This window comes from Panicum hallii, chromosome 6, assembly GCF_002211085.1.
Source record: "Panicum hallii strain FIL2 chromosome 6, PHallii_v3.1, whole genome shotgun sequence".
NCBI classification, from domain to species: Eukaryota; Viridiplantae; Streptophyta; class Magnoliopsida; order Poales; family Poaceae; genus Panicum; species Panicum hallii.
The window spans coordinates 35536965-35546811 of NC_038047.1; the positions used below are offsets into that span (position 1 = coordinate 35536965).

At 46.7% G+C, this 9847-nt stretch overlaps 1 non-coding gene across 1 annotated transcript; it reads left to right on the forward strand.

Moving 5' to 3' along the window:
• Nucleotides 1-2646: 2646 nt before the first annotated feature.
• On the forward strand, nucleotides 2647-2719 carry TRNAG-GCC. Its single transcript has one exon. It is a non-coding gene; the product is annotated as a tRNA-Gly (tRNA).
• The last annotated feature ends 7128 nt before the right edge of the window (nucleotides 2720-9847 follow it).

Consider the following 9847-nt stretch of genomic DNA (forward strand, 5'->3'; position numbering starts at 1 on the left):
CCCCGAAGACAACGAGTAGGGTTTCGTCCTGCACCCAGTCTTGCCTGTGGTTGAGGCCACCGTTGGATTCCGCATGGCGCAAGACTCTGATGATCCTCTTTTCGTAACTAGTGTAGTGGTGTGGGTTTTAGTTGTAATCCTCGCGATAGTGGCGCTTCACTGCCCATTACCGCGAAGAGTTGTACGGTGATGTACCATCTGTTGTAATAGAAGTGTTATCAGCCTCCTGGGACTGATAAATTCACACTTTTAAGTCTTCCCTGATGGGGGGACGCTTCACTGATTGACCCTAGAGGTGTATGGCTTTATAGGTGTGGTGATGGAAGGTAGAGAGACATCATGCTTTTGGAAAGGCTTCCTGCGGCAATCAGAGCACCTGCAATTAGCCCCTTGATTGATAGGGATATCTTGATTTAGTATGGAAATAATTTATACTGCTTAATTTATGCCCCTCTATGTATACTACTCTATTTGCTATTTATCCATATGAGTGATTCATAAGTAAGGAAAGAAATATTTATAAGTCGAGTTTTTTTTGCATAAGGGAAGAAATATGCGGGGATCAATTTTCTCCGTTAATTATGCAGGTCTGTTGCATTTAGCCTCTTGGTTGATTGATAGGGACATCTTAATTTATTTAGTTTAGAAAGAATTTATACTATTTAATTTATGCTCCTCCATTTATACTACTCTGTTTCCTATTTATGTATAAGGAAAGAAATATGCGGGAATCTATTTTCTCCCTTAATTGTGCGCGTGAGGGTGCTCCATGCGACGGGTACACCGGGTGGGTATGTAGAAGGCTTTGGTGTAAAAAGTATTAAAATTTTGGTAGAAACATTTTAGAAATATCAATTTCGTGGATCTCCACACCTCCTATCAAACCTCCCACGCTAGTAAGTGGGACCTCGGCGAGTGGTTCGGTGGGTCTAACCTTGGTGAGAAAGAGTTTTAATTGTTTGAACTTTTATAATATAGAATTTAGTTTGCTTGCCTGTCGTTCAACTTGACCGTCATTATTGCTTTTGCGGATGGGGCAGTAATTGGGGGTTGTGGCTAGGTTTTATTTCCGCTTACTGAAGTTGTGGGTGTCGCACGTGCGTTGAATAATAATATATTAATGTATTTCATACTCAGTTCGAACAAGCGTGTAGGAACATAAAACAATATTATAGAAGACTACGTAATTTCAAATATCGAAATATAACTGAAACAAAAAAGAAATGAATCGAAAGTAATACAGGAAAAATAAAAAAAACCCTTAGTCCCTATTGGTAACACCAATCGGGAGGCAGGGCCCCCTTTAGTCCCGGTTGGTGTTACCAACACGGACTAAAGGTCTGGGTTAGTCCTGGTTGCTTAATCCGGAACTAAAGACTAAGGCCTTTAGTTCCGGATTGGCGGTCCGTGTTGGGAAACTAGGACTACAGGACTACTACAGGAGGTTTCCCAACCGGGATTAATGAGTATCTGTGTACTAGTGCTTCACTGCTGCAAACCAATGGCACCCACAGAAGCCAACGACTAGGAGACGCAGCACTCAACGGCTAGCAGGATGCAACTGTAGCTGGTGGGTGGCAGTTTGCTGTAGTTTAGTAATTGAGATTTGTGGAGAGAGAAGAATGAAATAATATATTCTATTGCTCGAGGTCTCAGACCAGACCATATACATTTTGACCAGAAGGTCGCATGCTATGTTGTGCGTGTAAGTTCAACCTTAAGGTCATCTTTTTAGCTTAAGATCTCTTCTTTTTGCCACGCTACCGCGGCCCTTAGTACACATGCAAAACTGAAATGTTGGAAAAGATAGATGCATACCGCTACAGCTGTACCTTGAGGAGAAAATGTCAGGGTTGTTTAATTCACTAGAATTCAAAAAAAATTGTTGAAAATGATACAACACCACGCAAATCGAAAGAACCACATTTGTAAAGGAGGGAAGCTAGCTTAAGATGGAAACTCTTACGTTCCAGCTAGAATACTCACTCTATAAAGATAAAAAACATTCTTTTTTTTGCCTCCTTGCATTGGTTCAGTGACACAACACTAGCTTGTTGCGCTGTTCATGTAGTTATTTCGCATCTAAAGTAAATATCAACAAATAATGAAATCCACCATATGCCTACTCACGTAAACAACCCTGGCAGATACCTGAAGGCTGAAGCGAAAAATGATAAGCGGTGTATGGTTGCAACCTTAATCTATCAAGGTGCTTAATTAAAACTAGTTATCGTCCAGTCTTGCAGTCACGAGCTTCTCTCCTGGTTTGTTCACACGGCTGCCAACCGAGTTTCTGCGGCAATCATCTTAGGAGTAACCTCCAATCTTGAAGGTTCTCCTGGAAGGTTACAATAATTCAACATTTGCTTAGCAAAGACACATTTGCTAAGAAGATGGCCTGCTGTTTCAGTTTCTTGGTCATGAGTTATTGCATAATCTGTGACTTTAGCCCATGAATTTCCATATGCTCTGCTACCGAAGCTGTCTGTGAAGAGCCAGAATACAAAATATAGACCAAGAGTGGTACTCAACATTCCCAAAGTGCTATTGCACTAGGGATTAGTATGGATCTTTAGGCTAATCTCATGAACAACTTATTTAACCTAAACATAAATATAAATCAGCATTCTCTGTTTCAGCATAACAGCACCAGTGGCCTAGTGGTAGAATAGTACCCTGCCACGGTACAGACCCGGGTTCGATTCCCCCGGCTGGTGCATAATTTTTTTTCAAATTTATTTATCTTTCCTCATTAATGTCCTGCGTTTTATTTAAATGGTGACTGTCTTTAAACAGTTCTCCAAACGTTTTCCAATCCCATTCCCTTCCCTCCCTATTGAAAATTTTCCTCATTAACGTCTTCTTTCCAAGCTTTAGTCTAACAATATTTTCAAGCTTTTCTTTTTTCTGGTTTCATTGGCGCTTAGGGGACTCGAGGTGGGTACGGCAATTAGGGTCCCCGAAGGCAATCCCCTCTTCTCCTTTCCCATCTAGTTCCTGATCCGAGGTCTGCCTCTTGGATCGAGTGTCCACGTCCCATCCCATGTACGCGTCCACGTTCAGATCTCCATTCTGGAGCCTAGCCACGATCTGCTAGCCTTAAACCTCACGTGTGGTGCCAGGAACCCTAAACCCTAGTTTCCTGAAGCTTTTGTTTCCGGTGTTCTCATGTGCTGCTGATCCGAGAATGGAGGCGGTGGTGGGACTGATGCAACGCATGAACCTCTCGGAGGCGGAGAAGAAGGGCATCAAGCTGGGCAGCGGTGGACAGGCTAGGGCTAAACCCTCTAGCCCTCAGGCGATCAGGAAGGTGCCGGCGGAGAAACCTATCAATGCAGAGGGGATTGCGCAGGCGCTGGTGGTGCCCGATCAAGGGTGTCAACTGCAAGGATCTTGGTGAGAATCACTTTTTTTTCACATTCCTTCAGGCATTGGGGAAACGGCGGGCTTTGGATGAGGGGTCTTGGATGTTCGGGAAGGATCTCGTGATTATGTTGGAGTACGACGAAACAAAGGTCCTGGAGGGGATGGAATTCGCTTTCATCCCCTTATGGGTGAGGGCGATGAAGATGCTGCTGGGGCGATGAATAAGGCGACGGGGATGGCAATTGGAGGTGAAATTGTGGAGTTTATGGAGATGGATGTAGAAGAGGATGATACCGCGGTGGGTCAGGTCCTGCGCATCAAGGTGCGGCTGGATATCCGTAAACCCTGATGCGTGGGGTAACTCTCAGTGTTGGGGAAGAAGAGAAGCCTTTGTGGTGTCCACTGGTGTATGAATTTTTGCCGGACTTTTGTTACACGTGTGGATCATTGGTCATCACTGGGTATGTTGATAAAGTGTGTGAGGTGCAGCTAGGCAAGGGCGAAGCGCAAGCATACAGCAAGAAGCTGCGATTCATCCTAGAAAAAAGGAGATGGGAGAAAGGTGGAGGTGACAGGTTCCCTGGTAGCAAATTTGTGGTGCATCTTAGGTCGGGAGGTGGTGGGAGCCGGGGCAGTTGGGGGAGTGGCTCTGTTCGTTCTTCCTCTGATAGAAGGGGGAGTGACGGACCTTCTTGGTGTAAACTTCCGAGGGAAGGAGATGAAGGGGGAAGGAAGGAGGAGGAGGGGGATGATGAGGTTACTAGCCCTTTGAGAAAGATTGACCCACCAAAGGGGGGTGACGGGACGAGGAGATCTCTGTTTGATGGGTAGGAAGTTTTGGAGAAGGGGAAGGAGAAAGAAGTTGTGGATGACGTGGCTGGAAAGGGAGGTGCAGACAAACTCGACCTATGCAAGTAGATGAGAGTGGTTCGAGGCTGGAGACAGAGAAGGGGAAGGAGACAGCTAAAAAGAAGAATGTTGGCACATATAAAAGGCTGGGTCAGTGTGATGGAGGCAATGCTGCGCTGCAGGATCTGGTCGCATGCGGAAGGAAGAGAGGGGGTGATGAGCTTGATGAGGCGGTGTAGAAGGTAGGAAAGAAAACAAAGGAAGGCACTGCTGGAGTTTTTGTGGAGGGAGATCTTACCTCGGATGCGGGACTGGCGAACCAGTCCTGTGCTGATCAATGAAGATCGTGGAGTGGAACTGTCGGGGTCTGGGCAACCGCTCGGCAGTTCGCGGCCTTCTGGCTCTTCAGAAGGCCGAGGTGGCTGACATACTATTTTTGTCAAAGACCAAGTTGGATGATCGGCGAATGCAATGTTTTTGGTGGATGCTTGGATTGAGCAACATGTTGGTCCAGGATTGTGAAGGAAAAGGGGGGGGGGGGGGGATTGCTGTGTTGCGGAGGAGAGGAATTGATGTGACGCTTCGCAATATGTCAAAGTACCACATTGATATGGATGTCTCGGAGAACCGGGGTGCTCCTTGGCGGTTTACTGGCCTCTATGGAGAGGCGCAACACGACCTGAAGCATAGAACGTGGAGGACGATAAGGGATTTGGGTAGTCACGCAGTGACACCGTGGCTGATGGCGGGTGATTTTAATGAGGTGCTTTTTGCGCATGAAAAAGGGGTTGGGGGGGGGGGCGTGGGGAGGCAGGAGCCAGAGTGTCATGGATCGGTTCCGTGAAGCTTTGGATGATTGTGGGCTACAGGACCTTGGTTATGAGGGAGACAAGTTCACTTGGAGAATCCATTGTCATGAAGTCGAGGGTTACATTCGGGAGAGGTTGGATAGGGCCGTGGCAAATCGCGGGTAGCGCATGCTGTACCCTGAAGCTCGAGTGATCAATGGAGACCCTCGACACTCGGATCACAGGCCGGTAATAATCTGCCTGGAAGGGAGAAGGCGGGAAGGAGGTGGCAGGGGAGCTAGAGGGGGTTTTCGTTTTGAGGCGTCGTGGCTCGAGGAGGAGAAATGCCAGGAGGTGGTGGAGGAGGCATGGAAAATGGCGGTCGATGGGAACGCTGCATCGGTGCATGATGCTATTAAGGCGGTGGCAAGTGGTCTTGGGCACCGGAGCAAAAACGTCCTAGGGGACTTGGAGAAGCGGGTGAAATTCCTAAAGAAGGAACTGGAGCGATGCCAACGCAGTGGTATAAGTAAGGAGCAGGTTGTAAGGGAGAAGGTTCTGAGGTTTAAGCTCGAGAGGGTGGAGGAGCAAATTGACACGTACTGGAAGCAGCGAGCTCATGTAAAGTGGCTGGAGAAGGGAGATCGCAACACCTCTTTCTTCCATGCCGCATGTACTGAAAGAAGGAGACAAAACCGTATTGGAAAATTAAGGAGAGATGATGGTGGCTGGGTGGAGAGGGAGGAGGAGAAAAAAAGCTTTATTACTAACTACTTTGTGCAGCTTTTCAGGTCGCAGGGGAGCCATGAACTGAACGGCTCCTCGGCAAAGTAAAGAGGAAGGTCACTACACAAATGAATGAGGCTCTTATGAAGGAGTTTTCTTGTGAGGAGATAAAGGAGGCGCTAAACAGTATTGGGGATCTAAAGGCCCCTGGACCTGACGGAATGCCGTCGGTTTTCTATAAGAACTTTTGGGATATTGTCGGGGAGAAGGTGCAGAAGGAGGTAGTGGAAATACTGAAGGGGGGACCAATGCCTGAGGGGTGGAATGACACTACTATCGTGCTCATACCAAAGGTGCAGAAGCCGGAAAATATCAAGGACCTTCGCCCATTTTAGTTTGTGTAATGTGTTGTACAAGATTGTTTCAAAGGTGTTGGCAAATAGGCTTAAACAAATTCTGCCGGAGGTGATATCGCAGTCTCAGAGTGCTTTCGTTCTGGGTCGGCTCATCTCAGATAATATTCTAATCGCCTATGAACTGACACACTACATGAGAAATAAGAGAAAGGGGAAAGGAGTGGCAGCGATAAAACTCGATATGAGTAAGGCTTATGATCGTGTTGAGTGGTCCTTTCTGCATGACATGATGGAGCGGCTGGGCTTTCATGAGGAGTGGATTGCTCTGATCATGAAGTGTGTGCCCTCGGTGTCATATAGAATACGAGTTAATGGTGATCTTTCAGATGCTTTTCAGCTGGAAAGGGGATTGAGATAAGGCGATCCATTGTCGCCCTACCTGTTTCTTTTGTGTGCAGAGGGTTTCTCAGCACTGTTGGAGAATTGAGTTAAATGGCGAGATAAAAGGAATTAAAATATGCCAGGGAGCTCCCAGCGTGTCTCACTTGCTGTTCGCCGACGATTCTTTGATATTATGTCGTGCGGATGGAAGTGACGCGCAGAAACTACAGAATAGTTTGCAGATATATGAGGAGTGCTCGGGACAGATGATCAATAAGGAGAAGTCAGCAGTAATGCTGATCCCAAACACGGTGGTAGGGAAACGTGGGGAAGTCATGCAAGCGCTAGACATCCAAAGAGAAACGATGAATGAACGTTACTTGGGCCTCCCGGTGTTTGTAGGACAATCAAGGATGAAGGTGTTTAGCTATCTGAAGGAGAGGATCTGGAAGAGGATTCAGGGCTGGAAAGAAAACATGCTATCAAAAGCTGGGAAGGAGGTGCTGATTAAAGCTGTAGCACAAGCTATTCCCACCTTCGCTATGGGTTGCTTCGACCTCACAAAGGAGCTGTGTGATCAGATTAGCACAATGATCGGGAAATATTGGTGGAGTCAGCAAGAGAATGAAAATAAAATACACTGGGTGAGTTGGGAGAACCTCACTCTGCCAAAAAGCCAAGGGGGGCTGGGTTTCCGGGATGTTCATGCCTTCAATTTGGCAATGCTGGCCAAACAGGGCTGGAGGCTTATCCAAAACCCAGGCTCATTATGTGCAAGAATTTTGGGTGCTGAATACTTCCCTCATGGAGATCTGCTGCATGCGAAAGGGAATGGTGCAATGTCATATACATGGAGAAGTATACTACGGGGTGTCCAGTGTTGAGATGTGGAGTGATTTGGAGAGTTGGCAATTGGGAAAAATAAATATTTGGAGGGATCCATGGATACCCCGAGGGTCAACAAGAGCTGTTATCACACCAAAAGGTAGTAACATCCTAAGCAAAGTGGCTGAGCTAATCAATCCAGTCGCAGGTGAGTGGGATGAGGAGATGCTGAAACAAACATTCTGGGAGGATGATGTGGAGATGATCAGATCCACCCTGGTCCATACTGACATGGATGATGTACTGGCTTGGCATGTTGACACAAGAGGGATCTTGTCGGTGAAATCAGCTTATAAGGTGTATAGAGAACATCTTCTGAGCACAAGCAGGAGGGGTATGGCGTCCCCTGCAACAAATGGCAGACAAGAAGATAGTTTCTAGAGGAAATTGTGGAAACTGAAGTGCCCGGGGAAGATTAGGCATTTCTTGTGGAGAATGGGTCACAACAGCTTGGCACTGCGGGTGACACCGAGGAGGAGAGGAATGGAGCTTGATACTAAATGCGTAATGTGTAACCGGCTAGACGAAGACGGGGGTCATTTGTTTCTGAAGTGCAAACTTGTCAAAAAAGTATGGAGGGAACTGAATTTGGAGGATGAGAGGTATAGTAAGCAGAGGTGAACTCGTCAAAAGCAATGTTGGCCCACATATGGGAGATGGAGGAGAAGGTGCAAGTGCGAGTAATCGTACTGCTTTGGCACTGGTGGCTTGAGAGAAATCGAGTCAGAGAGGGGGAAAGGAGGAGAGTGGCAGCGGAACTGGCTTTCATTGTTCCTGCACAGTCTGACGAGTATCTGAAAATAGCCACGAAGGAGCACAGGGTTCAAAATAGTGGGAGCAGACACTGGTGCAAACCTGCTGAAGATGTCTTGAAGATTAACGTGGATGGCTCCTTCATGACAGATACACGAAAGGGTGGTTGGGACTTTGTTATCAGGCATGCAAATGGATCCGTTATACATGCTGGTGCTGATGTAATTCGCCGGGCAATGGATGCTTTTCACACTGAAGTTCTGGCATGTCTTGCCGGATTGAAAACAGCAAGCGAGCTTGGCATGACGAAGGTGGTGGTCGATACAAACTCTACGATGCTCGTGATGGCACTCGAGGGCGACACCTTTTCGCTGGCTCCTGCTGGCGGAATCATACATGAGATTAAAGCTCTGATCGCGTCTAGCTTTGTTTCTTTTTCTGTCAGTTATAGTCCTCGAGTCTGTAACAAAGTGGCGCATGCTCTAGCAGCGCGTCGGTGTAATTGATCTCCTGATGCCGACTTGTTCTGGGATGGCCTGCCTGCGGGCATGGAGACTTTGGTGGCCGAGGATCTCCTCGCACCTCCTCGCACCTACCAGTTAATGGAATCACTATCCCCTCAAAAAAAATTCCTCACTAACGTCTTCTTTTCAAGCTTTAGTCTAACAATATTTCCAAGCTTTATTTTCCGTGTAATTTATTTCATATGAACACTGAAGCACATTTACTTATCATGTTTTTCACTGAAAAGTACACGCACGGCTTAACTAACACTTCATTTGAAGAAACACACATGAAATTTCTCACATTGATTATGTGGCACCATCACATACTACATTTTTCTCTTATGATGAGCTAAAACACTTGCAGCAACTAATGCTGCTCTCGTATCCATTGTATAAGAGGCTATTCTCAGAATAGCGGGCTATAGCCACTGGAATTTGGGAAGGGGGCCTGTTCCCAGTCGTAGGTGCGACTGGGATGCTAGTCATCGCAGAAGGCCTATAAGGCCCATCACGAGGTCGCCCCCGTCGCCGGCCACCATCCTCGTCTCCGGCGGCTTCTGTCGCCAGATACTCCACCACTCGCCGCCACCACGCATGGCTTTCGACGCTCCCGCCTTAGTCCTGGCCTCAACGGTTGTCTAACCGACCGCCAGCGGTAGGCGGCTCACGCCGCCTCACCTCGCTGCCCCATCAACCCGCCAGCGCCGTCGGGCTTCCCTACCCTCCCTGTCCGGTGGTGAAAGTGCATCTAGGACTCTAGGGGGGTTTGGTGACTTGAATGACACCACGATCAAAGAACTAATCATCTTGTTGAGCATATGAGCAGGAATTGATTGTCATATCAATGGAATATTTGTGATGAAAGATATTGAAAGTAAAGATAAAAGGCTTATATGACAAGACTTGTGACTAGGCTATGATTAAAGTGATGATATTGACAAGCAATGAATACTAAATGGATTGAGTCATGTGTTTGATGATAACTATTTATTCTCATATCCAAATGAAGCTTGTTAACAAATCATAGCACTAGAACAAAATTTCATGTGAAGAAATGGTCAATATATAAATAGAAGATATAAGTTGCAAAGAATTATGAAGAATAGATTTCATGGATGATTTAATTGTGATACAAACTTCTATGGTGCTCTATGTGACGCAAGGATGAAGGGTTAGAATCCAGGATAGTGTTTCGAGGGACTAAGCTTGAAGAAGGATAATGGGTTTGTGCCAAGGA